The 25718-nt window shown below is 43.7% G+C and overlaps 42 non-coding genes across 42 annotated transcripts; all 42 read right to left on the bottom strand.

Annotated features, from left to right (window-relative positions):
- Positions 1–385: 385 nt before the first annotated feature.
- On the bottom strand, positions 386–479 carry trnai-uau (transfer RNA isoleucine (anticodon UAU)). Its single transcript has 2 exons — positions 442–479; positions 386–421 (listed from the first exon to the last, which is right to left on the bottom strand). It is a non-coding gene; the product is annotated as a tRNA-Ile (tRNA).
- A 599-nt stretch (positions 480–1078) lies between these two features.
- On the bottom strand, positions 1079–1172 carry trnai-uau (transfer RNA isoleucine (anticodon UAU)). The gene is made up of 2 exons: positions 1135–1172; positions 1079–1114 (listed from the first exon to the last, which is right to left on the bottom strand). It is a non-coding gene; the product is annotated as a tRNA-Ile (tRNA).
- A 369-nt stretch (positions 1173–1541) lies between these two features.
- trnai-uau (transfer RNA isoleucine (anticodon UAU)) lies at positions 1542–1635 on the bottom strand. The gene is made up of 2 exons: positions 1598–1635; positions 1542–1577 (listed from the first exon to the last, which is right to left on the bottom strand). It is a non-coding gene; the product is annotated as a tRNA-Ile (tRNA).
- A 367-nt stretch (positions 1636–2002) lies between these two features.
- Positions 2003–2096, bottom strand: trnai-uau (transfer RNA isoleucine (anticodon UAU)). Its single transcript has 2 exons — positions 2059–2096; positions 2003–2038 (listed from the first exon to the last, which is right to left on the bottom strand). It is a non-coding gene; the product is annotated as a tRNA-Ile (tRNA).
- A 1773-nt stretch (positions 2097–3869) lies between these two features.
- Positions 3870–3963, bottom strand: trnai-uau (transfer RNA isoleucine (anticodon UAU)). Its single transcript has 2 exons — positions 3926–3963; positions 3870–3905 (listed from the first exon to the last, which is right to left on the bottom strand). It is a non-coding gene; the product is annotated as a tRNA-Ile (tRNA).
- Positions 3964–4330: 367 nt separating this feature from the next.
- Positions 4331–4424, bottom strand: trnai-uau (transfer RNA isoleucine (anticodon UAU)). Its single transcript has 2 exons — positions 4387–4424; positions 4331–4366 (listed from the first exon to the last, which is right to left on the bottom strand). It is a non-coding gene; the product is annotated as a tRNA-Ile (tRNA).
- Positions 4425–4560: 136 nt separating this feature from the next.
- trnai-uau (transfer RNA isoleucine (anticodon UAU)) lies at positions 4561–4654 on the bottom strand. The gene is made up of 2 exons: positions 4617–4654; positions 4561–4596 (listed from the first exon to the last, which is right to left on the bottom strand). It is a non-coding gene; the product is annotated as a tRNA-Ile (tRNA).
- Positions 4655–5714: 1060 nt separating this feature from the next.
- Positions 5715–5808, bottom strand: trnai-uau (transfer RNA isoleucine (anticodon UAU)). The gene is made up of 2 exons: positions 5771–5808; positions 5715–5750 (listed from the first exon to the last, which is right to left on the bottom strand). It is a non-coding gene; the product is annotated as a tRNA-Ile (tRNA).
- Positions 5809–6180: 372 nt separating this feature from the next.
- On the bottom strand, positions 6181–6274 carry trnai-uau (transfer RNA isoleucine (anticodon UAU)). The gene is made up of 2 exons: positions 6237–6274; positions 6181–6216 (listed from the first exon to the last, which is right to left on the bottom strand). It is a non-coding gene; the product is annotated as a tRNA-Ile (tRNA).
- Positions 6275–6641: 367 nt separating this feature from the next.
- Positions 6642–6735, bottom strand: trnai-uau (transfer RNA isoleucine (anticodon UAU)). Its single transcript has 2 exons — positions 6698–6735; positions 6642–6677 (listed from the first exon to the last, which is right to left on the bottom strand). It is a non-coding gene; the product is annotated as a tRNA-Ile (tRNA).
- Positions 6736–7334: 599 nt separating this feature from the next.
- Positions 7335–7428, bottom strand: trnai-uau (transfer RNA isoleucine (anticodon UAU)). The gene is made up of 2 exons: positions 7391–7428; positions 7335–7370 (listed from the first exon to the last, which is right to left on the bottom strand). It is a non-coding gene; the product is annotated as a tRNA-Ile (tRNA).
- A 372-nt stretch (positions 7429–7800) lies between these two features.
- Positions 7801–7894, bottom strand: trnai-uau (transfer RNA isoleucine (anticodon UAU)). Its single transcript has 2 exons — positions 7857–7894; positions 7801–7836 (listed from the first exon to the last, which is right to left on the bottom strand). It is a non-coding gene; the product is annotated as a tRNA-Ile (tRNA).
- Positions 7895–8266: 372 nt separating this feature from the next.
- trnay-aua (transfer RNA tyrosine (anticodon AUA)) lies at positions 8267–8360 on the bottom strand. The gene is given in 2 exon segments: positions 8267–8303; positions 8322–8360. It is a non-coding gene; the product is annotated as a tRNA-Tyr (tRNA).
- A 367-nt stretch (positions 8361–8727) lies between these two features.
- On the bottom strand, positions 8728–8821 carry trnai-uau (transfer RNA isoleucine (anticodon UAU)). The gene is made up of 2 exons: positions 8784–8821; positions 8728–8763 (listed from the first exon to the last, which is right to left on the bottom strand). It is a non-coding gene; the product is annotated as a tRNA-Ile (tRNA).
- A 1290-nt stretch (positions 8822–10111) lies between these two features.
- trnai-uau (transfer RNA isoleucine (anticodon UAU)) lies at positions 10112–10205 on the bottom strand. Its single transcript has 2 exons — positions 10168–10205; positions 10112–10147 (listed from the first exon to the last, which is right to left on the bottom strand). It is a non-coding gene; the product is annotated as a tRNA-Ile (tRNA).
- A 367-nt stretch (positions 10206–10572) lies between these two features.
- On the bottom strand, positions 10573–10666 carry trnai-uau (transfer RNA isoleucine (anticodon UAU)). The gene is made up of 2 exons: positions 10629–10666; positions 10573–10608 (listed from the first exon to the last, which is right to left on the bottom strand). It is a non-coding gene; the product is annotated as a tRNA-Ile (tRNA).
- Positions 10667–10807: 141 nt separating this feature from the next.
- Positions 10808–10901, bottom strand: trnai-uau (transfer RNA isoleucine (anticodon UAU)). The gene is made up of 2 exons: positions 10864–10901; positions 10808–10843 (listed from the first exon to the last, which is right to left on the bottom strand). It is a non-coding gene; the product is annotated as a tRNA-Ile (tRNA).
- Positions 10902–11498: 597 nt separating this feature from the next.
- trnai-uau (transfer RNA isoleucine (anticodon UAU)) lies at positions 11499–11592 on the bottom strand. The gene is made up of 2 exons: positions 11555–11592; positions 11499–11534 (listed from the first exon to the last, which is right to left on the bottom strand). It is a non-coding gene; the product is annotated as a tRNA-Ile (tRNA).
- Positions 11593–11959: 367 nt separating this feature from the next.
- trnai-uau (transfer RNA isoleucine (anticodon UAU)) lies at positions 11960–12053 on the bottom strand. The gene is made up of 2 exons: positions 12016–12053; positions 11960–11995 (listed from the first exon to the last, which is right to left on the bottom strand). It is a non-coding gene; the product is annotated as a tRNA-Ile (tRNA).
- A 599-nt stretch (positions 12054–12652) lies between these two features.
- Positions 12653–12746, bottom strand: trnai-uau (transfer RNA isoleucine (anticodon UAU)). The gene is made up of 2 exons: positions 12709–12746; positions 12653–12688 (listed from the first exon to the last, which is right to left on the bottom strand). It is a non-coding gene; the product is annotated as a tRNA-Ile (tRNA).
- Positions 12747–13118: 372 nt separating this feature from the next.
- trnai-uau (transfer RNA isoleucine (anticodon UAU)) lies at positions 13119–13212 on the bottom strand. The gene is made up of 2 exons: positions 13175–13212; positions 13119–13154 (listed from the first exon to the last, which is right to left on the bottom strand). It is a non-coding gene; the product is annotated as a tRNA-Ile (tRNA).
- Positions 13213–13579: 367 nt separating this feature from the next.
- Positions 13580–13673, bottom strand: trnai-uau (transfer RNA isoleucine (anticodon UAU)). The gene is made up of 2 exons: positions 13636–13673; positions 13580–13615 (listed from the first exon to the last, which is right to left on the bottom strand). It is a non-coding gene; the product is annotated as a tRNA-Ile (tRNA).
- A 367-nt stretch (positions 13674–14040) lies between these two features.
- On the bottom strand, positions 14041–14134 carry trnai-uau (transfer RNA isoleucine (anticodon UAU)). Its single transcript has 2 exons — positions 14097–14134; positions 14041–14076 (listed from the first exon to the last, which is right to left on the bottom strand). It is a non-coding gene; the product is annotated as a tRNA-Ile (tRNA).
- A 599-nt stretch (positions 14135–14733) lies between these two features.
- Positions 14734–14827, bottom strand: trnai-uau (transfer RNA isoleucine (anticodon UAU)). The gene is made up of 2 exons: positions 14790–14827; positions 14734–14769 (listed from the first exon to the last, which is right to left on the bottom strand). It is a non-coding gene; the product is annotated as a tRNA-Ile (tRNA).
- A 367-nt stretch (positions 14828–15194) lies between these two features.
- On the bottom strand, positions 15195–15288 carry trnai-uau (transfer RNA isoleucine (anticodon UAU)). Its single transcript has 2 exons — positions 15251–15288; positions 15195–15230 (listed from the first exon to the last, which is right to left on the bottom strand). It is a non-coding gene; the product is annotated as a tRNA-Ile (tRNA).
- Positions 15289–15429: 141 nt separating this feature from the next.
- trnai-uau (transfer RNA isoleucine (anticodon UAU)) lies at positions 15430–15523 on the bottom strand. The gene is made up of 2 exons: positions 15486–15523; positions 15430–15465 (listed from the first exon to the last, which is right to left on the bottom strand). It is a non-coding gene; the product is annotated as a tRNA-Ile (tRNA).
- Positions 15524–16122: 599 nt separating this feature from the next.
- trnai-uau (transfer RNA isoleucine (anticodon UAU)) lies at positions 16123–16216 on the bottom strand. Its single transcript has 2 exons — positions 16179–16216; positions 16123–16158 (listed from the first exon to the last, which is right to left on the bottom strand). It is a non-coding gene; the product is annotated as a tRNA-Ile (tRNA).
- A 372-nt stretch (positions 16217–16588) lies between these two features.
- On the bottom strand, positions 16589–16682 carry trnai-uau (transfer RNA isoleucine (anticodon UAU)). Its single transcript has 2 exons — positions 16645–16682; positions 16589–16624 (listed from the first exon to the last, which is right to left on the bottom strand). It is a non-coding gene; the product is annotated as a tRNA-Ile (tRNA).
- A 367-nt stretch (positions 16683–17049) lies between these two features.
- On the bottom strand, positions 17050–17143 carry trnai-uau (transfer RNA isoleucine (anticodon UAU)). Its single transcript has 2 exons — positions 17106–17143; positions 17050–17085 (listed from the first exon to the last, which is right to left on the bottom strand). It is a non-coding gene; the product is annotated as a tRNA-Ile (tRNA).
- A 367-nt stretch (positions 17144–17510) lies between these two features.
- Positions 17511–17604, bottom strand: trnai-uau (transfer RNA isoleucine (anticodon UAU)). Its single transcript has 2 exons — positions 17567–17604; positions 17511–17546 (listed from the first exon to the last, which is right to left on the bottom strand). It is a non-coding gene; the product is annotated as a tRNA-Ile (tRNA).
- A 599-nt stretch (positions 17605–18203) lies between these two features.
- trnai-uau (transfer RNA isoleucine (anticodon UAU)) lies at positions 18204–18297 on the bottom strand. Its single transcript has 2 exons — positions 18260–18297; positions 18204–18239 (listed from the first exon to the last, which is right to left on the bottom strand). It is a non-coding gene; the product is annotated as a tRNA-Ile (tRNA).
- A 367-nt stretch (positions 18298–18664) lies between these two features.
- On the bottom strand, positions 18665–18758 carry trnai-uau (transfer RNA isoleucine (anticodon UAU)). Its single transcript has 2 exons — positions 18721–18758; positions 18665–18700 (listed from the first exon to the last, which is right to left on the bottom strand). It is a non-coding gene; the product is annotated as a tRNA-Ile (tRNA).
- A 604-nt stretch (positions 18759–19362) lies between these two features.
- On the bottom strand, positions 19363–19456 carry trnai-uau (transfer RNA isoleucine (anticodon UAU)). Its single transcript has 2 exons — positions 19419–19456; positions 19363–19398 (listed from the first exon to the last, which is right to left on the bottom strand). It is a non-coding gene; the product is annotated as a tRNA-Ile (tRNA).
- Positions 19457–19823: 367 nt separating this feature from the next.
- On the bottom strand, positions 19824–19917 carry trnai-uau (transfer RNA isoleucine (anticodon UAU)). The gene is made up of 2 exons: positions 19880–19917; positions 19824–19859 (listed from the first exon to the last, which is right to left on the bottom strand). It is a non-coding gene; the product is annotated as a tRNA-Ile (tRNA).
- A 599-nt stretch (positions 19918–20516) lies between these two features.
- trnai-uau (transfer RNA isoleucine (anticodon UAU)) lies at positions 20517–20610 on the bottom strand. Its single transcript has 2 exons — positions 20573–20610; positions 20517–20552 (listed from the first exon to the last, which is right to left on the bottom strand). It is a non-coding gene; the product is annotated as a tRNA-Ile (tRNA).
- A 598-nt stretch (positions 20611–21208) lies between these two features.
- Positions 21209–21302, bottom strand: trnai-uau (transfer RNA isoleucine (anticodon UAU)). Its single transcript has 2 exons — positions 21265–21302; positions 21209–21244 (listed from the first exon to the last, which is right to left on the bottom strand). It is a non-coding gene; the product is annotated as a tRNA-Ile (tRNA).
- Positions 21303–21669: 367 nt separating this feature from the next.
- On the bottom strand, positions 21670–21763 carry trnai-uau (transfer RNA isoleucine (anticodon UAU)). The gene is made up of 2 exons: positions 21726–21763; positions 21670–21705 (listed from the first exon to the last, which is right to left on the bottom strand). It is a non-coding gene; the product is annotated as a tRNA-Ile (tRNA).
- A 599-nt stretch (positions 21764–22362) lies between these two features.
- trnai-uau (transfer RNA isoleucine (anticodon UAU)) lies at positions 22363–22456 on the bottom strand. The gene is made up of 2 exons: positions 22419–22456; positions 22363–22398 (listed from the first exon to the last, which is right to left on the bottom strand). It is a non-coding gene; the product is annotated as a tRNA-Ile (tRNA).
- A 367-nt stretch (positions 22457–22823) lies between these two features.
- trnai-uau (transfer RNA isoleucine (anticodon UAU)) lies at positions 22824–22917 on the bottom strand. The gene is made up of 2 exons: positions 22880–22917; positions 22824–22859 (listed from the first exon to the last, which is right to left on the bottom strand). It is a non-coding gene; the product is annotated as a tRNA-Ile (tRNA).
- Positions 22918–23053: 136 nt separating this feature from the next.
- On the bottom strand, positions 23054–23147 carry trnai-uau (transfer RNA isoleucine (anticodon UAU)). Its single transcript has 2 exons — positions 23110–23147; positions 23054–23089 (listed from the first exon to the last, which is right to left on the bottom strand). It is a non-coding gene; the product is annotated as a tRNA-Ile (tRNA).
- Positions 23148–24544: 1397 nt separating this feature from the next.
- On the bottom strand, positions 24545–24638 carry trnai-uau (transfer RNA isoleucine (anticodon UAU)). Its single transcript has 2 exons — positions 24601–24638; positions 24545–24580 (listed from the first exon to the last, which is right to left on the bottom strand). It is a non-coding gene; the product is annotated as a tRNA-Ile (tRNA).
- Positions 24639–25026: 388 nt separating this feature from the next.
- Positions 25027–25120, bottom strand: trnai-uau (transfer RNA isoleucine (anticodon UAU)). The gene is made up of 2 exons: positions 25083–25120; positions 25027–25062 (listed from the first exon to the last, which is right to left on the bottom strand). It is a non-coding gene; the product is annotated as a tRNA-Ile (tRNA).
- Positions 25121–25718: the final 598 nt, after the last annotated feature.

Below are 25718 nucleotides of genomic sequence, written 5' to 3'. Positions count from 1 at the left end.
GCCCTCAGAAATCATAGAAAGTATAGTATTGCTAGTTGTATTGCTAGTTGTATGACTAGTTTACGACTTCTGCAAATGTCTATTCTCTGTAGATTAATGCGTACTAGTTAACTCGGCAGAGACAGAGGATTCTTCAATTTCTTAAAATCATGCTCCAGGTGAGGCTCGAACTCACAACCTCTGCATTGCTCTTCTGCGTACTGCCTTAAAAGTACTGCGCGTTGACCGATTGCGCCACTGGAGCTCTGGGGAAGTGTACAAATAATAGTATTGCTAATTGTATGACTAGTTAAGGACTTTAGTCAATCACTGGTCTATTTAGTGTAGATTAATACTTACTAGTTAACTCGGCATAGACAGAGGATTCTTCAATTTCTTAAAATCATGCTCCAGGTGAGGCTCGAACTCACAACCTCGGCATTGCTCTGCTGTGTACTGCCTTATAAGTACCGCGCGCTGACCGATTGCGCCACTGGAGCCCTCAGAAAACATAGAAAGTATAGTATTGCTAGTTGTATGACTAGTTTACGACTTCTGCAAATGTCTGTTCTCTGTAGATTAATGCTTACTAGTTAACTCGGCAGAGACAGAGGATTCTTCAATTTCTTAAAATCATGCTCCAGGTGAGGCGCGAACTCACAACCTCGGCATTGCTCTTCTGCGTACTGCCTTAAAAGTACTGCGCGCTGAACGATTGCGCCACTGGAGCTTTGGGAAAGTGTACAAATAATAGTATTTCTAATTGTATGACTAGTTAAGGACTTTTGCCAATCACTGGTCTCTGTAGTATATTTAATGCTTACTAGTTAACTCGGCAGAGACAGAGGATTCTTCAATTTCTTAAAATCATGCTTCAGGTGAGGCTCGACCTCCGACCTCGGCATTGCTCTGCTGCGTACTGCCGTATAAGTACCGCGCGTTGACCGATTGCGCCAATGGAGCCCTCATAAAGCGTAGATAGTATAGTATTGCTAGTTGTATGACTAGTTTACGACTTCTGCAAATGTCTGTTCTCTGTAGATTAATGCTTACTAGTTAACTCGGCAGAGACAGAGGATTCTTCAATTTCTTAAAATCATGCTCCAGGTGAGGCTCGAACTCACAACCTCGGCATTGCTCTGCTGCGTACTGCTTTATAAGTACCGCGCGCTGACCGATTGCGCCACTGGAGCTCTGGGAAAGTGGACAAATAATAGTATTTCTAATTGTATGACTAGTTAAGGACTTTTGCCAATCACTGGTCTCTGTAGTGTATTTAATGCTTACTAGTTAACTCGGCAGAGACAGAGGATTCTTCAATTTCTTAAAATCATGCTCCAGGTGAGGCTCGACCTCCGACCTCGGCATTGCTCTGCTGCGTACTGCCGTATAAGTACCGCGCGTTGACCGATTGCGCCAATGGAGCCCTCATAAAGCGTAGATAGTATAGTATTGCTAGTTGTATGACTAGTTTACGACTTCTGCAAATGTCTGTTCTCTGTAGATTAATGCTTACTAGTTAACTCGGCCGAAACAGAGGATTCTTCAATTTCTTAAAATCATGCTCCAGGTGAGGCTCGAACTCACAACCTCGGCATTGCTCTGCTGCGTACTGCTTTATAAGTACCACGCGCTGACCGATTGCGCCACTGGAGCTCTGGGGAAGTGTACAAATAATAGTATTGCTAATTGTATGACTAGTTAAGGACTTTTGCCAATCGCTGGTCTCTGTAGTGTAGATTAATGCTTACTAGTTAACTCAACAGAGACAGAGAGGATTCTTCAATTTCTTAAAATCATGCTCCAGGTGAGGCTCGACCTCCGACCTCGGCATTGCTGCGTACTGCTTTATAAGTACCGCGCGTTGACCGATTGCGCCACTGGAGCCCTCAGAAAGCATAGAAAGTATAGTATTGCTGGTTGTATGACTAGTTTACTACTTCTGCAAATGTCTATTCTCTGTAGATTAATGTTTACTAGTTAACTCGGCAGAGACAGAGGATTCTTCAATTTCTTAAAATCATGCTCCAGGTGAGGCTCGAACTCACAACCTCGGCATTGCTCTGCTGCGTACTGCTTTATAAGTACCGCGCGCTGACCGATTGCGCCACTGGAGCTCTGGGGAAGTGTACAAATAATAGTATTGCTAATTGTATGACTAGTTAAGGACTTTTGCCAATGGCTGGTCTCTGTAGTGTGGATTAATGCTTACTAGTTAACTCGGCAGAGACAGAGGATTCTTCAATTTCTTAAAATTATGCTCCAGGTGATGCTCGAACTCACAACCTCTGCATTGCTCTTCTGCGTACTGCCTTAAAAGTACTGCACGTTGACCGATTGCGCCACTGGAGCTCTGGGGAAGTGTACAAATAATAGTATTGCTAATTGTATGACTAGTTAAGGACTTTAGTCAATCGCTGGTCTATTTAGTGTAGATTAATGCTTACTAGTTAACTCGGCAGAGACAGAGGATTCTTCAATTTCTTAAAATCATTCTCCAGGTGAGGCTAGAAATCACAATCTCGGCATTGCTCTGCTGCGTACTGCCTTATAAGTACCGCGCGCTGACCGATTGCGCCACTGGAGCCCTCATAAAGCGTAGAAAGTATAGTATTGCTAGTTGTATGAGTAGTTTACGACTTCTGCAAATGTCTGTTCCCCTTAGATTAATGCTTACTAGTTAACTCGGCAGAGACAGAGGATTCTTCAATTTCTTAAAATCATGCTCCGGGTGAGGCTCGAACTCACAATCTCGGCATTGGTCTGCTGCGTTCTGCCTTATAAGTACCATTCGCTGACCGATTGTGCCACTGGAGCATTGGGAAAGTGTACAAATAATAGTTTTTCTAATTGTATGACTAGTTAAGGACTTTTGCCAATCGCTGGTCTCCGTAGTGTAGATTAATGCTTACTAGTTAACTCGGCAGAGACAGAGGATTCTTCAATATCTTAAAATCATGCTCCAGGTGAGGCTCGAACTCACAACCTGCTGCATTGCTCTGCTGCGTACTGCTTTATAAGTACCGTGCGCTGACCGATTGCCCCACTGGAGCCCTCAGAAAGCATAGAAAGTATAGTATTGCTAGTTGTATTGCTAGTTGTATGACTAGTTTACGACTTCTGCAAATGTCTATTCTCTGTAGATTAATGCTTACTAGTTATCTCGGCAGAGACAGAGGGGATTCTTCAATTTCTTAAAATCATGCTCCAGGTGAGGCTCGACCTCCAACCTCGGCATTGCTGCGTACTGCTTTATAAGTACCGCACGTTGACCGATTGCGCCAATGGAGCCCTCATAAAGCGTAGATAGTATAGTATTGCTAGTTGTATGACTAGTTTACGACTTCTGCAAATGTCTGTTCTCTGTAGATTAATGCTTACTAGTTAACTCGGCAGAGACAGAGGATTCTTCAATTTCTTAAAATCATGCTCCAGGTGAGGCTCGAACTCACAATCTCGGCATTGCTCTGCTACGTACTGCCTTATAAGTACCGTTCGCTGAACGATTGCGCCACTGGAGCTTTGGGAAAGTGTACAAATAATAGTATTTCTAATTGTATGACTAGTTAAGGACTTTTGCCAATCACTGGTCTCTGTAGTGTATTTAATGCTTACTAGTTAACTCGGCAGAGACAGAGGATTCTTCAATTTCTTAAAATCATGCTCCAGGTGAGGCTCGACCTCCGACCTCGGCATTGCTCTGCTGCGTACTGCCGTATAAGTACCGCGCGTTGACCGATTGCGCCAATGGAGCCCTCATAAAGCGTAGATAGTATAGTATTGCTAGTTGTATGACTAGTTTACGACTTCTGCAAATGTCTGTTCTCTGTAGATTAATGCTTACTAGTTAACTCGGCCGAGACAGAGGATTCTTCAATTTCTTAAAATCATGCTCCAGGTGAGGCTCGAACTCACAACCTCGGCATTGCTCTGCTGCGTACTGCTTTATAAGTACCACGCGCTGACCGATTGCGCCACTGGAGCTCTGGGGAAGTGTACAAATAATAGTATTGCTAATTGTATGACTAGTTAAGGACTTTTGCCAATCGCTGGTCTCTGTAGTGTAGATTAATGCTTACTAGTTAACTCAACAGAGACAGAGAGGATTCTTCAATTTCTTAAAATCATGCTCCAGGTGAGGCTCGACCTCCGACCTCGGCATTGCTGCGTACTGCTTTATAAGTACCGCGCGTTGACCGATTGCGCCACTGGAGCCCTCATAAAGCGTAGAAAGTATAGTATTACTAGTTGTATGACTAGTTTACGACTTCTGCAAATGTCTGTTCTCTGAAGATTAATGCTTACTAGTTAACTCAGCAGAGACAGAGGATTCTTCAATTTCTTAAAATCATGCTCCAGGTGAGTCTCGAACTCACAACCTCGGCATTGCTCTGCAGTGTACTGCCTTATAAGTACCGTGCGCTGACCGATTGCGCCACTGGAGCCCTCAGAAAGCATAGAAAGTATAGTATTGCTGGTTGTATGACTAGTTTACTACTTCTGCAAATGTCTATTCTCTGTAGATTAATGTTTACTAGTTAACTCGGCAGAGACAGAGGATTCTTCAATTTCTTAAAATCATGCTCCAGGTGAGGCTCGAACTCACAACCTCGGCATTGCTCTGCTGTGTACTGCCTTATAAGTACCGCGCGCTGACCGATTGCGCCACTGGAGCCCTCAGAAAACATAGAAAGTATAGTATTGCTAGTTGTATGACTAGTTTACGACTTCTGCAAATGTCTGTTCTCTGTAGATTAATGCTTACTAGTTAACTCGGCAGAGACAGAGGATTCTTCAATTTCTTAAAATCATGCTCCAGGTGAGGCTCGAACTCACAATCTCGGCATTGCTCTGCTGCGTACTGCCTTGTAAGTACCGTTCGCTGAACGATTGCGCCACTGGAGCTTTGGGAAAGTGTACAAATAATAGTATTTCTAATTGTATGACTAGTTAAGGACTTTTGCCAATCGCTGGTCTCTGTAGTGTAGATTAATGCTTACTAGTTAACTCAACAGAGACAGAGAGGATTCTTCAATTTCTTAAAATCATGCTCCAGGTGAGGCTCGACCTCCGACCTCGGAATTGCTGCGTACTGCTTTATAAGTACCGCGCGTTGACCGATTGCGCCAATGGAGCCCTCATAAAGCGTAGATAGTATAGTATTGCTAGTTGTATGACTAGTTTACGACTTCTGCAAATGTCTGTTCTCTGTAGATTAATGCTTACTAGTTAACTCGGCAGAGACAGAGGATTCTTCAATTTCTTAAAATCATGCTCCAGGTGAGGCTCGAACTCACAATCTCGGCATTGCTCTGCTGCGTACTGCCTTATAAGTACCGTTCGCTGAACGATTGCGCAACTGGAGCTTTGGGAAAGTGTACAAATAATAGTATTTCTAATTGTATGACTAGTTAAGGACTTTTGCCAATCACTGGTCACTGTAGTGTATTTAATGCTTACTAGTTAACTCGGCAGAGACAGAGGATTCTTCAATTTCTTAAAATCATGCTCCAGGTGAGGCTCGACCTCCGACCTCGGAATTGCTCTGCTGCGTACTGCCGTATAAGTACCGCGCGTTGACCGATTGCGCCAATGGAGCCCTCATAAAGCGTAGATAGTATAGTATTGCTAGTTGTATGACTAGTTTACGACTTCTGCAAATGTCTGTTCTCTGTAGATTAATGCTTACTAGTTAACTCGGCAGAGACAGAGGATTCTTCAATTTCTTAAAATCATGCTCCAGGTGAGGCTCAAACTCACAACCTCGGCATTGCTCTGCTGCGTACTGTTTTATAAGTACCGCACGCTGACCGATTGCGCCACTGGAGCTCTGGGAAAGTGGACAAATAATAGTCTTTCTAATTGTATGACTAGTTAAGGACTTTTGCCAATCGCTGGTCTCTGTAGTGTAGATTAATGCTTACTAGTTAACTCAACAGAGACAGAGAGGATTCTTCAATTTCTTAAAATCATGCTCCAGGTGAGGCTCGACCTCCGACCTCGGCATTGCTGCGTACTGCTTTATAAGTACCGCGCGTTGACCGATTGCGCCAACGGAGCCCTCATAAAGCGTAGATAGTATAGTATAGTATTGCTAGTTGTATGACTAGTTTACGACTTCTGCAAATGTCTGTTCTCTGTAGATTAATGCTTACTAGTTAACTCGGCAGAGACAGAGGATTCTTCAATTTCTTAAAATCATGCTCCAGGTGAGGCTCGAACTCACAACCTCGGCATTGCTCTGCTGCGTACTGCTTAATAAGTACCGCGCGCTGACCGATTGCGCCACTGGAGCTCTGGGAAAGTGGACAAATAATAGTCTTTCTAATTGTATGACTAGTTAAGGACTTTTGCCAATCGCTGGTCTCTGTAGTGTAGATTAATGCTTACTAGTTAACTCAACAGAGACAGAGAGGATTCTTCAATTTCTTAAAATCATGCTCCAGGTGAGGCTCGACCTCCGACCTCGGCATTGCTGCGTACTGCTTTATAAATACCGCGCGTTGACCGATTGCGCCACTGGAGCCCTCATAAAGCGTAGAAAGTATAGTATTACTAGTTGTATGACTAGTTTACGACTTCTGCAAATGTCTGTTCTCTGAAGATTAATGCTTACTAGTTAACTCAGCAGAGACAGAGGATTCTTCAATTTCTTAAAATCATGCTCCAGGTGAGGCTCGAACTCACAACCTCGGCATTGCTCTGCTGTGTACTGCCTTATAAGTACCGCGCGCTGACCGATTGCACCACTGGAGCCCTCAGAAAACATAGAAAGTATAGTATTGCTAGTTGTATGACTAGTTTACGACTTCTGCAAATGTCTGTTCTCTGTAGATTAATGCTTACTAGTTAACTCGGCAGAGACAGAGGATTCTTCAATTTCTTAAAATCATGCTCCAGGTGAGGCTCGAACTCACAATCTCGGCATTGCTCTGCTGCGTACTGCCTTATAAGTACAGTTCGCTGAACGATTGCGCAACTGGAGCTTTGGGAAAGTGTACAAATAATAGTATTTCTAATTGTATGACTAGTTAAGGACTTTTGCCAATCACTGGTCACTGTAGTGTATTTAATGCTTACTAGTTAACTCGGCAGAGACAGAGGATTCTTCAATTTCTTAAAATCATGCTCCAGGTGAGGCTCGACCTCCGACCTCGGAATTGCTCTGCTGCGTACTGCCGTATAAGTACCGCGCGTTGACCGATTGCACCAATGGAGCCTTCATAAAGCGTAGATAGTATAGTATTGCAAGTTGTATGACTAGTTTACGACTTCTGCAAATGTCTGTTCTCTGTAGATTAATGCTTACTAGTTAACTCGGCAGAGACAGAGGATTCTTCAATTTCTTAAAATCATGCTCCAGGTGAGGCTCAAACTCACAACCTCGGCATTGCTCTGCTGCGTACTGCTTTATAAGTACCGCGCGCTGACCGATTGCGCCACTGGAGCTCTGGGAAAGTGGACAAATAATAGTCTTTCTAATTGTATGACTAGTTAAGGACTTTTGCCAATCGCTGGTCTCTGTAGTGTAGATTAATGCTTACTAGTTAACTCAACAGAGACAGAGAGGATTCTTCAATTTCTTAAAATCATGCTCCAGGTGAGGCTCGACCTCCGACCTCGGCATTGCTGCGTACTGCTTTATAAGTACCGCGCGTTGACCGATTGCGCCAATGGAGCCCTCATAAAGCGTAGATAGTATAGTATAGTATTGCTAGTTGTATGACTAGTTTACGACTTCTGCAAATGTCTGTTCTCTGTAGATTAATGCTTACTAGTTAACTCGGCAGAGACAGAGGATTCTTCAATTTCTTAAAATCATGCTCCAGGTGAGGCTCAAACTCACAACCTCGGCATTGCTCTGCTGCGTACTGCTTTATAAGTACCGCGCGCTGACCGATTGCGCCACTGGAGCTCTGGGAAAGTGGACAAATAATAGTCTTTCTAATTGTATGACTAGTTAAGGACTTTTGCCAATCGCTGGTCTCTGTAGTGTAGATTAATGCTTACTAGTTAACTCAACAGAGACAGAGAGGATTCTTCAATTTCTTAAAATCATGCTCCAGGTGAGGCTCGACCTCCGACCTCGGCATTGCTGCGTACTGCTTTATAAGTACCGCGCGTTGACCGATTGCGCCAATGGAGCCCTCATAAAGCGTAGATAGTATAGTATAGTATTGCTAGTTGTATGACTAGTTTACGACTTCTGCAAATGTCTGTTCTCTGTAGATTAATGCTTACTAGTTAACTCGGCAGAGACAGAGGATTCTTCAATTTCTTAAAATCATGCTCCAGGTGAGGCTCGAACTCACAACCTCGGCACTGCTCTGCTGCGTACTGCTTTATAAGCACCGCGCGCTGACCGATTGCGCCACTGGAGCTCTGGGAAAGTGGACAAATAATAGTCTTTCTAATTGTATGACTAGTTAAGGACTTTTGCCAAGCGCTGGTCTCTGTAGTGTAGATTAATGCTTACTAGTTAACTCAACAGAGACAGAGAGGATTCTTCAATTTCTTAAAATCATGCTCCAGGTGAGGCTCGACCTCCGACCTCGGCATTGCTGCGTACTGCTTTATAAGTACCACGCGTTGACCGATTGCGCCAATGGAGCCCTCATAAAGCGTAGATAGTATAGTATTGCTAGTTGTATGACTAGTTTACGACTTCTGCAAATGTCTGTTCTCTGTAGATTAATGCTTACTAGTTAACTCGGCAGAGACAGAGGATTCTTCAAGTTCTTAAAATCATGCTCCAGGTGAGGCTCGAACTCACAACCTCGGCATTGCTCTGCTGCGTACTGCTTTATAAGTACCGCGCGCTGACCGATTGCGCCACTGGAGCTCTGGGAAAGTGGACAAATAATAGTCTTTCTAATTGTATGACTAGTTAAGGACTTTTGCCAATCGCTGGTCTCTGTAGTGTAGATTAATGCTTACTAGTTAACTCAACAGAGACAGAGAGGATTCTTCAATTTCTTAAAATCATGCTCCAGGTGAGGCTCGACCTCCGACCTCGGCATTGCTGCGTACTGCTTTATAAGTACCGCGCGTTGACCGATTGCGCCACTGGAGCCCTCATAAAGCGTAGAAAGTATAGTATTACTAGTTGTATGACTAGTTTACGACTTCTGCAAATGTCTGTTCTCTGAAGATTAATGCTTACTAGTTAACTCAGCAGAGACAGAGGATTCTTCAATTTCTTAAAATCATGCTCCAGATGAGGCTCGAACTCACAACCTCGGCATTGCTCTGCTGTGTACTGCCTTATAAGTACCGTTCGCTGAACGATTGCGCCACTGGAGCTTTGGGAAAGTGTACAAATAATAGTATTTCTAATTGTATGACTAGTTAAGGACTTTTGCCAATCACTGGTCTCTGTAGTGTATTTAATGCTTACTAGTTAACTCGGCAGAGACAGAGGGGATTCTTCAATTTCTAAAAACAATGCTCCAGGTGAGCTTCGACCTTCGACCTCGGCATTGCTGCGTACTGCTTTATAAGTACCGCGCGTTGACCGATTGCGCCAATGGAGCCCTCATAAAGCGTAGATAGTATAGTATTGCTAGTTGTATGACTAGTTTACGACTTCTGCAAATGTCTGTTCTCTGTAGATTAATGCTTACTAGTTAACTCGGCAGAGACAGAGGATTCTTCAATTTCTTAAAATCATGCTCCAGGTGAGGCTCGAACTCACAATCTCGGCATTGCTCTGCTGCGTACTGCCTTATAAGTACCGTTCGCTGAACGATTGCGCCACTGGAGCTTTGGGAAAGTGTACAAATAATAGTATTTCTAATTGTATGACTAGTTAAGGACTTTTGCCAATCACTGGTCTCTGTAGTGTATTTAATGCTTACTAGTTAACTCGGCAGAGACAGAGGATTCTTCAATTTCTTAAAATCATGCTCCAGGTGAGGCTCGACCTCCGACCTCGGCATTGCTCTGCTGCGTACTGCCGTATAAGTACCGCGCGTTGACCGATTGCGCCAATGGAGCCCTCATAAAGCGTAGATAGTATAGTATTGCTAGTTGTATGACTAGTTTACGACTTCTGCAAATGTCTGTTCTCTGTAGATTAATGCTTACTAGTTAACTCGGCAGAGACAGAGGATTCTTCAATTTCTTAAAATCATGCTCCAGGTGAGGCTCGAACTCACAACCTCGGCATTGCTCTGCTGCGTACTGCTTTATAAGTACCGCGCGCTGACCGATTGCGCCACTGGAGCTCTGGGAAAGTGGACAAATAATAGTCTTTCTAATTGTATGACTAGTTAAGGACTTTTGCCAATCGCTGGTCTCTGTAGTGTAGATTAATGCTTACTAGTTAACTCAACAGAGACAGAGAGGATTCTTCAATTTCTTAAAATCATGCTCCAGGTGAGGCTCGACCTCCGACCTCGGCATTGCTGCGTACTGCTTTATAAGTACTGCGCGTTGACCGATTGCGCCAATGGAGCCCTCATAAAGCGTAGATAGTATAGTATTGCTAGTTGAATGACTAGTTTAAGACTTCTGCAAATGTCTGTTCTCTGTAGATTAATGCTTACTAGTTAACTCGGCAGAGACAGAGGATTCTTCAATTTCTTAAAATCATGCTCCAGGTGAGGCTCGAACTCACAACCTCGGCATTGCTCTGCTGCGTACTGCTTTATAAGTACCGCGCGCTGACCGATTGCGCCACTGGAGCTCTGGGGAAGTGTACAAATAATAGTATTGCTAATTGTATGACTAGTTAAGGACTTTAGTCAATCGCTGGTCTATTTAGTGTAGATTAATACTTACTAGTTAACTCGGCATAGACAGAGGATTCTTCAATTTCTTAAAATCATGCTCCAGGTGAGGCTCGAACTCACAACCTCGGCATTGCTCTGCTGTGTACTGCCTTATAAGTACCGCGCGCTGACCGATTGCGCCACTGGAGCCCTCAGAAAACATAGAAAGTATAGTATTGCTAGTTGTATGACTAGTTTACGACTTCTGCAAATGTCTGTTCTCTGTAGATTAATGCTTACTAGTTAACTCGGCAGAGACAGAGGATTCTTCAATTTCTTAAAATCATGCTCCAGGTGAGGCTCGAACTCACAATCTCGGCATTGCTCTGCTGCGTACTGCCTTATAAGTACCGTTCGCTGAACGATTGCGCCACTGGAGCTTTGGGAAAGTGTACAAATAATAGTATTTCTAATTGTATGACTAGTTAAGGACTTTTGCCAATCGCTGGTCTCTGAAGTGTAGATTAATGCTTACTAGTTAACTCAACAGAGACAGAGAGGATTCTTCAATTTCTTAAAATCATGCTCCAGGTGAGGCTCGACCTCCGACCTCGGCATTGCTGCGTACTGCTTTATAAGTACCGCGCGTTGACCGATTGCGCCAATGGAGCCCTCATAAAGCGTAGATAGTATAGTATTGCTAGTTGTATGACTAGTTTACGACTTCTGCAAATGTCTGTTCTCTGTAGATTAATGCTTACTAGTTAACTCGGCAGAGACAGAGGATTCTTCAATTTCTTAAAATCATGCTCCAGGTGAGGCTCGAACTCACAACCTCGGCATTGCTCTGCTGCGTACTGCTTTATAAGTACCGCGCGCTGACCGATTGCGCCACTGGAGCTCTGGGAAAGTGGACAAATAATAGTCTTTCTAATTGTATGACTAGTTAAGGACTTTTGCCAATCGCTGGTCTCTGTAGTGTAGATTAATGCTTACTAGTTAACTCAACAGAGACAGAGAGGATTCTTCAATTTCTTAAAATCATGCTCCAGGTGAGGCTCGACCTCCGACCTCGGCATTGCTGCGTACTGCTTTATAAGTACCGCGCGTTGACCGATTGCGCCACTGGAGCCCTCATAAAGCGTAGAAAGTATAGTATTACTAGTTGTATGACTAGTTTACGACTTCTGCAAATGTCTGTTCTCTGAAGATTAATGCTTACTAGTTAACTCAGCAGAGACAGAGGATTCTTCAATTTCTTAAAATCATGCTCCAGGTGAGGCTCGAACTCACAACCTCGGCATTGCTCTGCTGTGTACTGCCTTATAAGTACCGCGCGCTGACCGATTGCACCACTGGAGCCCTCAGAAAACATAGAAAGTATAGTATTGCTAGTTGTATGACTAGTTTACGACTTCTGCAAATGTCTGTTCTCTGTAGATTAATGCTTACTAGTTAACTCGGCAGAGACAGAGGATTCTTCAATTTCTTAAAATCATGCTCCAGGTGAGGCTCGAACTCACAATCTCGGCATTGCTCTGCTGCGTACTGCCTTATAAGTACCGTTCGCTGAACGATTGCGCAACTGGAGCTTTGGGAAAGTGTACAAATAATAGTATTTCTAATTGTATGACTAGTTAAGGACTTTTGCCAATCACTGGTCACTGTAGTGTATTTAATGCTTACTAGTTAACTCGGCAGAGACAGAGGATTCCTTAATTTCTTAAAATCATGCTCCAGGTGAGGCTCGACCTCCGACCTCGGAATTGCTCTGCTGCGTACTGCCGTATAAGTACCGCGCGTTGACCGATTGCGCCAATGGAGCCTTCATAAAGCGTAGATAGTATAGTATTGCAAGTTGTATGACTAGTTTACGACTTCTGCAAATGTCTGTTCTCTGTAGATTAATGCTTACTAGTTAACTCGGCAGAGACAGAGGATTCTTCAATTTCTTAAAATCATGCTCCAGGTGAGGCTCAAACTCACAACCTCGGCATTGCTCTGCTGCGTACTGCTTTATAAGTACCGCGCGCTGACCGATTGCGCCACTGGAGCTCTGGGAAAGTGGATAAATAATAGTCTTTCTAATTGTATGACTAGTTAAGGACTTTTGCCAATCGCTGGTCTCTGTAGTGTAGATTAATGCTTACTAGTTAACTCAACAGAGACAGAGAGGATTCTTCAATTTCTTAAAATCATGCTCTAGGTGAGGCTCGACCTCCGACCTCGGCATTGCTGCGTACTGCTTTATAAGTACCGCGCGTTGACCGATTGCGCCAATGGAGCCCTCATAAAGCGTAGATAGTATAGTATAGTATTGCTAGTTGTATGACTAGTTTACGACTTCTGCAAATGTCTGTTCTCTGTAGATTAATGCTTACTAGTTAACTCGGCAGAGACAGAGGATTCTTCAATTTCTTAAAATCATGCTCCAGGTGAGGCTTGAACTCACAACCTCGGCATTGCTCTGCTGCGTACTGCTTTATAAGCACCGCGCGCTGACCGATTGCGCCACTGGAGCTCTGGGAAAGTGGACAAATAATAGTCTTTCTAATTGTATGACTAGTTAAGGACTTTTGCCAAGCGCTGGTCTCTGTAGTGTAGATTAATGCTTACTAGTTAACTCAACAGAGACAGAGAGGATTCTTCAATTTCTTAAAATCATGCTCTAGGTGAGGCTCGACCTCCGACCTCGGCATTGCTGCGTACTGCTTTATAAGTACCGCGCGTTGACCGATTGCGCCAATGGAGCCCTCATAAAGCGTAGATAGTATAGTATTGCTAGTTGTATGACTAGTTTACGACTTCTGCAAATGTCTGTTCTCTGTAGATTAATGCTTACTAGTTAACTCGGCAGAGACAGAGGATTCTTCAAGTTCTTAAAATCATGCTCCAGGTGAGGCTCGAACTCACAACCTCGGCATTGCTCTGCTGCGTACTGCTTTATAAATACCGCGCGCTGACCGATTGCGCCACTGGAGCTCTGAGAAAGTGGACAAATAATAGTCTTTCTAATTGTATGACTAGTTAAGGACTTTTGCCAATCGCTGGTCTCTGTAGTGTAGATTAATGCTTACTAGTTAACTCAACAGAGACAGAGAGGATTCTTCAATTTCTTAAAATCATGCTCCAGGTGAGGCTCGACCTCCGACCTCGGCATTGCTGCGTACTGCTTTATAAGTACCGCGCGTTGACCGATTGCGCCACTGGAGCCCTCACAAAGCGTAGAAAGTATAGTATTACTAGTTGTATGACTAGTTTACGACTTCTGCAAATGTCTGTTCTCTGAAGATTAATGCTTACTAGTTAACTCAGCAGAGACAGAGGATTCTTCAATTTCTTAAAATCATGCTCCAGGTGAGGCTCGAACTCACAACCTCGGCATTGCTCTGCTGTGTACTGCCTTATAAGTACCGCGCGCTGACCCATTGCGCCACTGGAGCCCTCAGAAAACATTGAAAGTATAGTATTGCTAGTTGTATGACTAGTTTACGACTTCTGCAAATGTCTGTTCTCTGTAGATTAATGCTTACTAGTTAACTCGGCAGAGACAGAGGATTCTTCAATTTCTTAAAATCATGCTCCAGGTGAGGCTCGAACTCACAATCTCGGCATTGTTCTGCTGCGTACTGCCTTATAAGTACCGTTCGCTGAACGATTGCGCCACTGGAGCTTTGGGAAAGTGTACAAATAATAGTATTTCTAATTGTATGACTAGTTAAGGACTTTTGCCAATCACTGGTCTCTGTAGTGTATTTAATGCTTACTAGTTAACTCGGCAGAGACAGAGGATTCTTCAATTTCTTAAAATCATGCTCCAGGTGAGGCTCGACCTCCGACCTCGGCATTGCTCTGCTGCGTACTGCCGTATAAGTACCGCGCGTTGACCGATTGCGCCAATGGAGCCCTCATAAAGCGTAGATAGTATAGTATTGCTAGTTGTATGACTAGTTTACGACTTCTGCAAATGTCTGTTCTCTGTAGATTAATGCTTACTAGTTAACTCGGCAGAGACAGAGGATTCTTCAATTTCTTAAAATCATGCTCCAGGTGAGGCTCGAACTCACAACCTCGGCATTGCTCTGCTGCGTACTGCTTTATAAGTACCGCGCGCTGACCGATTGCGCCACTGGAGCTCTGGGAAAGTGGACAAATAATAGTCTTTCTAATTGTATGACTAGTTAAGGACTTTTGCCAATCGCTGGTCTCTGTAGTGTAGATTAATGCTTACTAGTTAACTCAACAGAGACAGAGAGGATTCTTCAATTTCTTAAAATCATGCTCCAGGTGAGGCTCGACCTCCGACCTCGGCATTGCTGCGTACTGCTTTATAAGTACCGCGCGTTGACCGATTGCGCCAATGGAGCCCTCATAAAGCGTAGATAGTATAGTATTGCTAGTTGAATGACTAGTTTAAGACTTCTGCAAATGTCTGTTCTCTGTAGATTAATGCTTACTAGTTAACTCGGCAGAGACAGAGGATTCTTCAATTTCTTAAAATCATGCTCCAGGTGAGGCTCGAACTCACAACCTCGGCATTGCTCTGCTGCGTACTGCTTTATAAGTACCGCGCGCTGACCGATTGCGCCACTGGAGCTCTGGGGAAGTGTACAAATAATAGTATTGCTAATTGTATGACTAGTTAAGGACTTTAGTCAATCGCTGGTCTATTTAGTGTAGATTAATACTTACTAGTTAACTCGGCACAGACAGAGGATTCTTCAATTTCTTAAAATCATGCTCCAGGTGAGGCTCGAACTCACAACCTCGGCATTGCTCTGCTGTGTACTGCCTTATAAGTACCGCGCGCTGACCGATTGCACCACTGGAGCCCTCAGAAAACATAGAAAGTATAGTATTGCTAGTTGTATGACTAGTTTACGACTTCTGCAAATGTCTGTTCTCTGTAGATTAATGCTTACTAGTTAACTCGGCAGAGACAGAGGATTCTTCAATTTCTTAAAATCATGCTCCAGGTGAGGCTCGAACTCACAATCTCGGCATTGCTCTGCTGCGTACTGCCTTATAAGTACCGTTCGCTGAACGATTGCGCAACTGGAGCTTTGGGAAAGTGTACAAATAATAGTATTTCTAATTGTATGACTAGTTAAGGACTTTTGCCAATCACTGGTCACTGTAGTGTATTTAATGCTTACTAGTTAACTCGGCAGAGACAGAGGATTCCTTAATTTCTTAAAATCATGCTCCAGGTGAGGCTCGACCTCCGACCTCGGAATTGCTCTGCTGCGTACTGCCGTATAAGTACCGCGCGTTGACCGATTGCGCCAATGGAGCCTTCATAAAGCGTAGATAGTATAGTATTGCAAGTTGTATGACTAGTTTACGACTTCTGCAAATGTCTGTTCTCTGTAGATTAATGCTTACTAGTTAACTCGGCAGAGACAGAGGATTCTTCAATTTCTTAAAATCATGCTCCAGGTGAGGCTCAAACTCACAACCTCGGCATTGCTCTGCTGCGTACTGCTTTATAAGTACCGCGCGCTGACCGATTGCGCCACTGGAGCTCTGGGAAAGTGGATAAATAATAGTCTTTCTAATTGTATGACTAGTTAAGGACTTTTGCCAATCGCTGGTCTCTGTAGTGTAGATTAATGCTTACTAGTTAACTCAACAGAGACAGAGAGGATTCTTCAATTTCTTAAAATCATGCTCTAGGTGAGGCTCGACCTCCGACCTCGGCATTGCTGCGTACTGCTTTATAAGTACCGCGCGTTGACCGATTGCGCCAATGGAGCCCTCATAAAGCGTAGATAGTATAGTATAGTATTGCTAGTTGTATGACTAGTTTACGACTTCTGCAAATGTCTGTTCTCTGTAGATTAATGCTTACTAGTTAACTCGGCAGAGACAGAGGATTCTTCAATTTCTTAAAATCATGCTCCAGGTGAGGCTTGAACTCACAACCTCGGCATTGCTCTGCTGCGTACTGCTTTATAAGCACCGCGCGCTGACCGATTGCGCCACTGGAGCTCTGGGAAAGTGGACAAATAATAGTCTTTCTAATTGTATGACTAGTTAAGGACTTTTGCCAAGCGCTGGTCTCTGTAGTGTAGATTAATGCTTACTAGTTAACTCAACAGAGACAGAGAGGATTCTTCAATTTCTTAAAATCATGCTCTAGGTGAGGCTCGACCTCCGACCTCGGCATTGCTGCGTACTGCTTTATAAGTACCGCGCGTTGACCGATTGCGCCAATGGAGCCCTCATAAAGCGTAGATAGTATAGTATTGCTAGTTGTATGACTAGTTTACGACTTCTGCAAATGTCTGTTCTCTGTAGATTAATGCTTACTAGTTAACTCGGCAGAGACAGAGGATTCTTCAAGTTCTTAAAATCATGCTCCAGGTGAGGCTCGAACTCACAACCTCGGCATTGCTCTGCTGCGTACTGCTTTATAAGTACCGCGCGCTGACCGATTGCGCCACTGGAGCTCTGAGAAAGTGGACAAATAATAGTCTTTCTAATTGTATGACTAGTTAAGGACTTTTGCCAATCGCTGGTCTCTGTAGTGTAGATTAATGCTTACTAGTTAACTCAACAGAGACAGAGAGGATTCTTCAATTTCTTAAAATCATGCTCCAGGTGAGGCTCGACCTCCGACCTCGGCATTGCTGCGTACTGCTTTATAAGTACCGCGCGTTGACCGATTGCGCCACTGGAGCCCTCATAAAGCGTAGAAAGTATAGTATTACTAGTTGTATGACTAGTTTACGACTTCTGCAAATGTCTGTTCTCTGAAGATTAATGCTTACTAGTTAACTCAGCAGAGACAGAGGATTCTTCAATTTCTTAAAATCATGCTCCAGGTGAGGCTCGAACTCACAACCTCGGCATTGCTCTGCTGTGTACTGCCTTATAAGTACCGCGCGCTGACCCATTGCGCCACTGGAGCCCTCAGAAAACATTGAAAGTATAGTATTGCTAGTTGTATGACTAGTTTACGACTTCTGCAAATGTCTGTTCTCTGTAGATTAATGCTTACTAGTTAACTCGGCAGAGACAGAGGATTCTTCAATTTCTTAAAATCATGCTCCAGGTGAGGCTCGAACTCACAATCTCGGCATTGCTCTGCTGCGTACTGCCTTATAAGTACCGTTCGCTGAACGATTGCGCCACTGGAGCTTTGGGAAAGTGTACAAATAATAGTATTTCTAATTGTATGACTAGTTAAGGACTTTTGCCAATCACTGGTCTCTGTAGTGTATTTAATGCTTACTAGTTAACTCGGCAGAGACAGAGGATTCTTCAATTTCTTAAAATCATGCTCCAGGTGAGGCTCGACCTCCGACCTCGGCATTGCTCTGCTGCGTACTGCCGTATAAGTACCGCGCGTTGACCGATTGCGCCAATGGAGCCCTCATAAAGCGTAGATAGTATAGTATTGCTAGTTGTATGACTAGTTTACGACTTCTGCAAATGTCTGTTCTCTGTAGATTAATGCTTACTAGTTAACTCGGCAGAGACAGAGGATTCTTCAATTTCTTAAAATCATGCTCCAGGTGAGGCTCGAACTCACAACCTCGGCATTGCTCTGCTGCGTACTGCTTTATAAGTACCGCGCGCTGACCGATTGCGCCACTGGAGCTCTGGGAAAGTGGACAAATAATAGTCTTTCTAATTGTATGACTAGTTAAGGACTTTTGCCAATCGCTGGTCTCTGTAGTGTAGATTAATGCTTACTAGTTAACTCAACAGAGACAGAGAGGATTCTTCAATTTCTTAAAATCATGCTCCAGGTGAGGCTCGACCTCCGACCTCGGCATTGCTGCGTACTGCTTTATAAGTACCGCGCGTTGACCGATTGCGCCAATGGAGCCCTCATAAAGCGTAGATAGTATAGTATTGCTAGTTGAATGACTAGTTTAAGACTTCTGCAAATGTCTGTTCTCTGTAGATTAATGCTTACTAGTTAACTCGGCAGAGACAGAGGATTCTTCAATTTCTTAAAATCATGCTCCAGGTGAGGCTCGAACTCACAACCTCGGCATTGCTCTGCTGCGTACTGCTTTATAAGTACCGCGCGCTGACCGATTGCGCCACTGGAGCTCTGGGGAAGTGTACAAATAATAGTATTGCTAATTGTATGACTAGTTAAGGACTTTAGTCAATCGCTGGTCTATTTAGTGTAGATTAATACTTACTAGTTAACTCGGCACAGACAGAGGATTCTTCAATTTCTTAAAATCATGCTCCAGGTGAGGCTCGAACTCACAATCTCGGCATTGCTCTGCTGCGTACTGCCTTATAAGTACCGTTCGCTGAACGATTGCGCCACTGGAGCTTTGGGAAAGTGTACAAATAATAGTATTTCTAATTGTATGACTAGTTAAGGACTTTTGCCAATCACTGGTCTCTGTAGTGTATTTAATGCTTACTAGTTAACTCGGCAGAGACAGAGGATTCTTCAATTTCTTAAAATCATGCTCCAGGTGAGGCTCGACCTCCGACCTCGGCATTGCTCTGCTGCGTACTGCCGTATAAGTACCGCGCGTTGACCGCTTGCGCCACTGGAGCCCTCAGAAAACATAGATAGTATAGTATTGCTAGTTGTATGACTAGTTTACGACTTCTGCAAATGTCTGTTCTCTGTAGATTAATGCTTACTAGTTAACTCGGCAGAGACAGAGGATTCTTCAATTTCTTAAAATCATGCTCCAGGTGAGGCTCGAACTCACAACCTCGGCATTGCTCTGCTGCGTACTGCTTTATAAGTACCGCGCGCTGACCGATTGCGCCACTGGAGCTCTGGGAAAGTGGACAAATAATAGTCTTTCTAATTGTATGACTAGTTAAGGACTTTTGCCAATCGCTGGTCTCTGTAGTGTAGATTAATGCTTACTAGTTAACTCAACAGAGACAGAGAGGATTCTTCAATTTCTTAAAATCATGCTCCAGGTGAGGCTCGACCTCCGACCTCGGCATTGCTGCGTACTGCTTTATAAGTACCGCGTGTTGACCGATTGCGCCACTGGAGCCCTCATAAAGCGTAGAAAGTATAGTATTACTAGTTGTATGACTAGTTTACGACTTCTGCAAATGTCTGTTCTCTGAAGATTAATGCTTACTAGTTAACTCAGCAGAGACAGAGGATTCTTCAATTTCTTATAATCATGCTCCAGGTGAGGCTCGAACTCACAACCTCGGCATTGCTCTGCTGTGTACTGCCTTATAAGTACCGCGCGCTGACCGATTGCACCACTGGAGCCCTCAGAAAACATAGAAAGTATAGTATTGCTAGTTGTATGACTAGTTTACGACTTCTGCAAATGTCTGTTCTCTGTAGATTAATGCTTACTAGTTAACTCGGCAGAGACAGAGGATTCTTCAATTTCTTAAAATCATGCTCCAGGTGAGGCTCGAACTCACAATCTCGGCATTGCTCTGCTGCGTACTGCCTTATAAGTACCGTTCGCTGAACGATTGCGCAACTGGAGCTTTGGGAAAGTGTACAAATAATAGTATTTCTAATTGTATGACTAGTTAAGGACTTTTGCCAATCACTGGTCACAGTAGTGTATTTAATGCTTACTAGTTAACTCGGCAGAGACAGAGGATTCTTCAATTTCTTAAAATCATGCTCCAGGTGAGGCTCGACCTCCGACCTCGGAATTGCTCTGCTGCGTACTGCCGTATAAGTACCGCGCGTTGACCGATTGCGCCAATGGAGCCTTCATAAAGCGTAGATAGTATAGTATTGCAAGTTGTATGACTAGTTTACGACTTCTGCAAATGTCTGTTCTCTGTAGATTAATGCTTACTAGTTAACTCGGCAGAGACAGAGGATTCTTCAATTTCTTAAAATCATGCTCCAGGTGAGGCTCAAACTCACAACCTCGGCATTGCTCTGCTGCGTACTGCTTTATAAGTACCGCGCGCTGACCGATTGCGCCACTGGAGCTCTGGGAAAGTGGACAAATAATAGTCTTTCTAATTGTATGACTAGTTAAGGACTTTTGCCAATCGCTGGTCTCTGTAGTGTAGATTAATGCTTACTAGTTAACTCAACAGAGACAGAGAGGATTCTTCAATTTCTTAAAATCATGCTCCAGGTGAGGCTCGACCTCCGACCTCGGCATTGCTGCGTACTGCTTTATAAGCACCGCGCGCTGACCGATTGCGCCACTGGAGCTCTGGGAAAGTGGACAAATAATAGTCTTTCTAATTGTATGACTAGTTAAGGACTTTTGCCAAGCGCTGGTCTCTGTAGTGTAGATTAATGCTTACTAGTTAACTCAACAGAGACAGAGAGGATTCTTCAATTTCTTAAAATCATGCTCTAGGTGAGGCTCGACCTCCGACCTCGGCATTGCTGCGTACTGCTTTATAAGTACCGCGCGTTGACCGATTGCGCCAATGGAGCCCTCATAAAGCGTAGATAGTATAGTATTGCTAGTTGTATGACTAGTTTACGACTTCTGCAAATGTCTGTTCTCTGTAGATTAATGCTTACTAGTTAACTCGGCAGAGACAGAGGATTCTTCAAGTTCTTAAAATCATGCTCCAGGTGAGGCTCGAACTCACAACCTCGGCATTGCTCTGCTGCGTACTGCTTTATAAGTACCGCGCGCTGACCGATTGCGCCACTGGAGCTCTGGGAAAGTGGACAAATAATAGTCTTTCTAATTGTATGACTAGTTAAGGACTTTTGCCAATCGCTGGTCTCTGTAGTGTAGATTAATGCTTACTAGTTAACTCAACAGAGACAGAGAGGATTCTTCAATTTCTTAAAATCATGCTCCAGGTGAGGCTCGACCTCCGACCTCGGCATTGCTGCGTACTGCTTTATAAGTACCGCGCGTTGACCGATTGCGCCACTGGAGCCCTCATAAAGCGTAGAAAGTATAGTATTACTAGTTGTATGACTAGTTTACGACTTCTGCAAATGTCTGTTCTCTGAAGATTAATGCTTACTAGTTAACTCAGCAGAGACAGAGGATTCTTCAATTTCTTAAAATCATGCTCCAGGTGAGGCTCGAACTCACAACCTCGGCATTGCTCTGCTGTGTACTGCCTTATAAGTACCGCGCGCTGACCCATTGCGCCACTGGAGCCCTCAGAAAACATAGAAAGTATAGTATTGCTAGTTGTATGACTAGTTTACGACTTCTGCAAATGTCTATTCTCTGTAGATTAATGCTTACTAGTTAACTCGGCAGAGACAGAGGATTCTTCAATTTCTTAAAATCATGCTCCAGGTGAGGCTCGAACTCACAATCTCGGCATTGCTCTGCTGCGTACTGCCTTATAAGTACCGTTCGCTGAACGATTGCGCCACTGGAGCTTTGGGAAAGTGTACAAATAATAGTATTTCTAATTGTATGACTAGTTAAGGACTTTTGCCAATCACTGGTCTCTGTAGTGTATTTAATGCTTACTAGTTAACTCGGCAGAGACAGAGGATTCTTCAATTTCTTAAAATCATGCTCCAGGTGAGGCTCGACCTCCGACCTCGGCATTGCTCTGCTGCGTACTGCCGTATAAGTACCGCGCGTTGACCGATTGCGCCAATGGAGCCCTCATAAAGCGTAGATAGTATAGTATTGCTAGTTGTATGACTAGTTTACGACTTCTGCAAATGTCTGTTCTCTGTAGATTAATGCTTACTAGTTAACTCGGCAGAGACAGAGGATTCTTCAATTTCTTAAAATCATGCTCCAGGTGAGGCTCGAACTCACAACCTCGGCATTGCTCTGCTACGTACTGCTTTATAAGTACCGCGCGCTGACCGATTGCGCCACTGGAGCTCTGGGAAAGTGGACAAATAATAGTCTTTCTAATTGTATGACTAGTTAAGGACTTTTGCCAATCGCTGGTCTCTGTAGTGTAGATTAATGCTTACTAGTTAACTCAACAGAGACAGAGAGGATTCTTCAATTTCTTAAAATCATGCTCCAGGTGAGGCTCGACCTCCGACCTCGGCATTGCTGCGTACTGCTTTATAAGTACCGCGCGTTGACCGATTGCGCCACTGGAGCCCTCATAAAGCGTAGAAAGTATGGTATTACTAGTTGTATGACTAGTTTACGACTTCTGCAAATGTCTGTTCTCTGAAGATTAATGCTTACTAGTTAACTCAGCAGAGACAGAGGATTCTTCAATTTCTTAAAATCATGCTCCAGGTGAGTCTCGAACTCACAACCTCGGCATTGCTCTGCTGTGTACTGCCTTATAAGAACCGTGCGCTGACCGATTGCGCCACTGGAGCCCTCAGAAAGCATAGAAAGTATAGTATTGCTGGTTGTATGACTAGTTTACTACTTCTGCAAATGTCTATTCTCTGTAGATTAATGCTTACTAGTTAACTCGGCAGAGACAGAGGATTCTTCAATTTCTTAAAATCATGCTCCAGGTGAGGCTCGAACTCACAACCTCGGCATTGCTCTGCTGCGTACTGCTTTATAAGTACCGCGCGCTGACCGATTGCGCCACTGGAGCTCTGGGGAAGTGTACAAATAATAGTATTGCTAATTGTATGACTAGTTAAGGACTTTTGCCAATGGCTGGTCTCTGTAGTGTAGATTAATGCTTACTAGTTAACTCGGCAGAGACAGAGGATTCTTCAATTTCTTAAAATTATGCTCCAGGTGATGCTCGAACTCACAACCTCTGCATTGCTCTTCTGCGTACTGCCTTAAAAGTGCTGCGCGTTGACCGATTGCGCCACTGGAGCTCTGGGGAAGTGTACAAATAATAGTATTGCTAATTGTATGACTAGTTAAGGACTTTAGTCAATCGCTGGTCTATTTAGTGTAGATTAATACTTACTAGTTAACTCGGCAGAGACAGAGGATTCTTCAATTTCTTAAAATCATTCTCCAGGTGAGGCTAGAAATCACAATCTCGGCATTGCTCTGCTGCGTACTGCCTTATAAGTACCGCGCGCTGACCGATTGCACCACTGGAGCCCTCATAAAGCGTAGAAAGTATAGTATTGCTAGTTGTATGACTAGTTTACGACTTCTGCAAATGTCTGTTCCCCTTAGATTAATGCTTACTAGTTAACTCGGCAGAGACAGAGGATTCTTCAATTTCTTAAAATCATGCTCCGGGTGAGGCTCGAACTCACAATCTCGGCATTGGTCTGCTGCGTACTGCCTTATAAGTACCATTCGCTGACCGATTGTGCCACTGGAGCATTGGGAAAGTGTACAAATAATAGTTTTTCTAATTGTATGACTAGTTAAGGACTTTTGCCAATCGCTGGTCTCCGTAGTGTAGATTAATGCTTACTAGTTAACTCGGCAGAGACAGAGGATTCTTCAATATCTTAAAATCATGCTCCAGGTGAGGCTCGAACTCACAACCTGCTGCATTGCTCTGCTGCGTACTGCCGTATAAGTACCGCGCGCTGATCGATTGCGCCAATGGAGCCCTCATAAAGCGTAGAAAGTATAGTATTGCTAGTTGTATGACTAGTTTACAACTTCTGCAAAAGTCTGTTCTCTGTAGATGAATGCTTACTAGTTAACTCGGCAGAGAAAGAGGATTTCTAATTGTATGACTAGTTAAGGACTTTTGCCAATCGCTAGTCTCTTTAGTGTAGATTAATGCTTACTAGTTAACTCAACAGAGACAGAGAGGATTCTTCAATTTCTTAAAATCATGCTCCAGGTGAGGCTCGACCTCCGACCTCGGCATTGCTGCGTACTGCTTTATAAGTACCGCGCGTTGACCGATTGCGCCAATGGAGCCCTCATAAAGCGTAGATAGTATAGTATAGTATTGCTAGTTGTATGACTAGTTTACGACTTCTGCAAATGTCTGTTCTCTGTAGATTAATGCTTACTAGGTAACTCAGCAGAGACAGAGGATTCTTCAATTTCTTAAAATCATGCTCAAGGTGAGGCTCGAACTCACAACCTCGGCATTGCTCTGCTGCGTACTGCTTTATAAGTACCGCGCGCTGACCGATTGCGCCACTGGAACTCTGGGAAAGTGGACAAATAATAGTCTTTCTAATTGTATGACTAGTTAAGGACTTTTGCCAATCGCTGGTCTCTGTAGTGTAGATTAATGCTTACTAGTTAACTCAACAGAGACAGAGAGGATTCTTCAATTTCTTAAAATCATGCTCCAGGTGAGGCTCGACCTCCGACCTCGGCATTGCTGCGTACTGCTTTATAAGTACCGTGCGCTGACCGATTGCGCCACTGGAGCCCTCAGAAAGCATAGAAAGTATAGTAAGTATAGTATTGCTAGTTGTATTGCTAGTTGTATGACTAGTTTACGACTTCTGCAAATGTCTATTCTCTGTAGATTAATGCTTACTAGTTATCTCGGTAGAGACATAGGATTCTTCAATTTCTTAAAATCATGCTCCAGGTGAGGTTCGAACTCACAACCTCGGCATTGCTCTGCTGCGTACTGCCTTATAAGTACCGCGCGCTGCCCGATTGCGCCACTGGAGCTCTGGTGAAGAGTACAAATAATAGTATTTCTAATTGTATAACTAGTTAAGGACTTTTGCCAATCGCTGGTCTCTGTAGTGTAGATTAATGCTTACTAGTTAACTCGGCAGAGACAGAGATGATTCTTCAATTTCTTAAAATCATGCTCCAGGTGAGGCTCGACCTCCGACCTCGGCATTGCTCTGCTGCGTACTGCCGTATATGTACCGCGCGTTGACCACAGCTCTGCTGTGTACTGCCTTATAAGTACCGCGCGCTGACTGATTGCGCCACTGGAGAAAGGGGCATATTAAAGTATTGCTAGATGTACCACTACTTTGCGACATGCAAGTAGAAATGCTAATTTCTGGTCTCTGGTCTGGTCTATGACTAGTTTATGACTTCTGCAAATCCTTGGATCTCTGTATAGTAATGCTTAATAGTTAATTTATCAACAACAGGGAGAATTTCTTTAAATCATGCTCCAGGTAAGGCGCTTTAGACCATGCATTTAGATTGTTAAAATAGGGCCCAGAGAGGATTGTTCAATTGCTTAAAATCGTTGTGTCAATGTTATGGTGGTTAAAACAGGATGCAGTTGTTGTGCAGTTGATGAATA

Source organism: Paramisgurnus dabryanus, chromosome 17, assembly GCF_030506205.2.
Source record: "Paramisgurnus dabryanus chromosome 17, PD_genome_1.1, whole genome shotgun sequence".
Classification (NCBI taxonomy): domain Eukaryota; kingdom Metazoa; phylum Chordata; class Actinopteri; order Cypriniformes; family Cobitidae; genus Paramisgurnus; species Paramisgurnus dabryanus.
The sequence above is the reverse complement of the archived record's forward strand: the minus strand, read 5'-3'. Positions and strand labels throughout refer to the sequence as shown.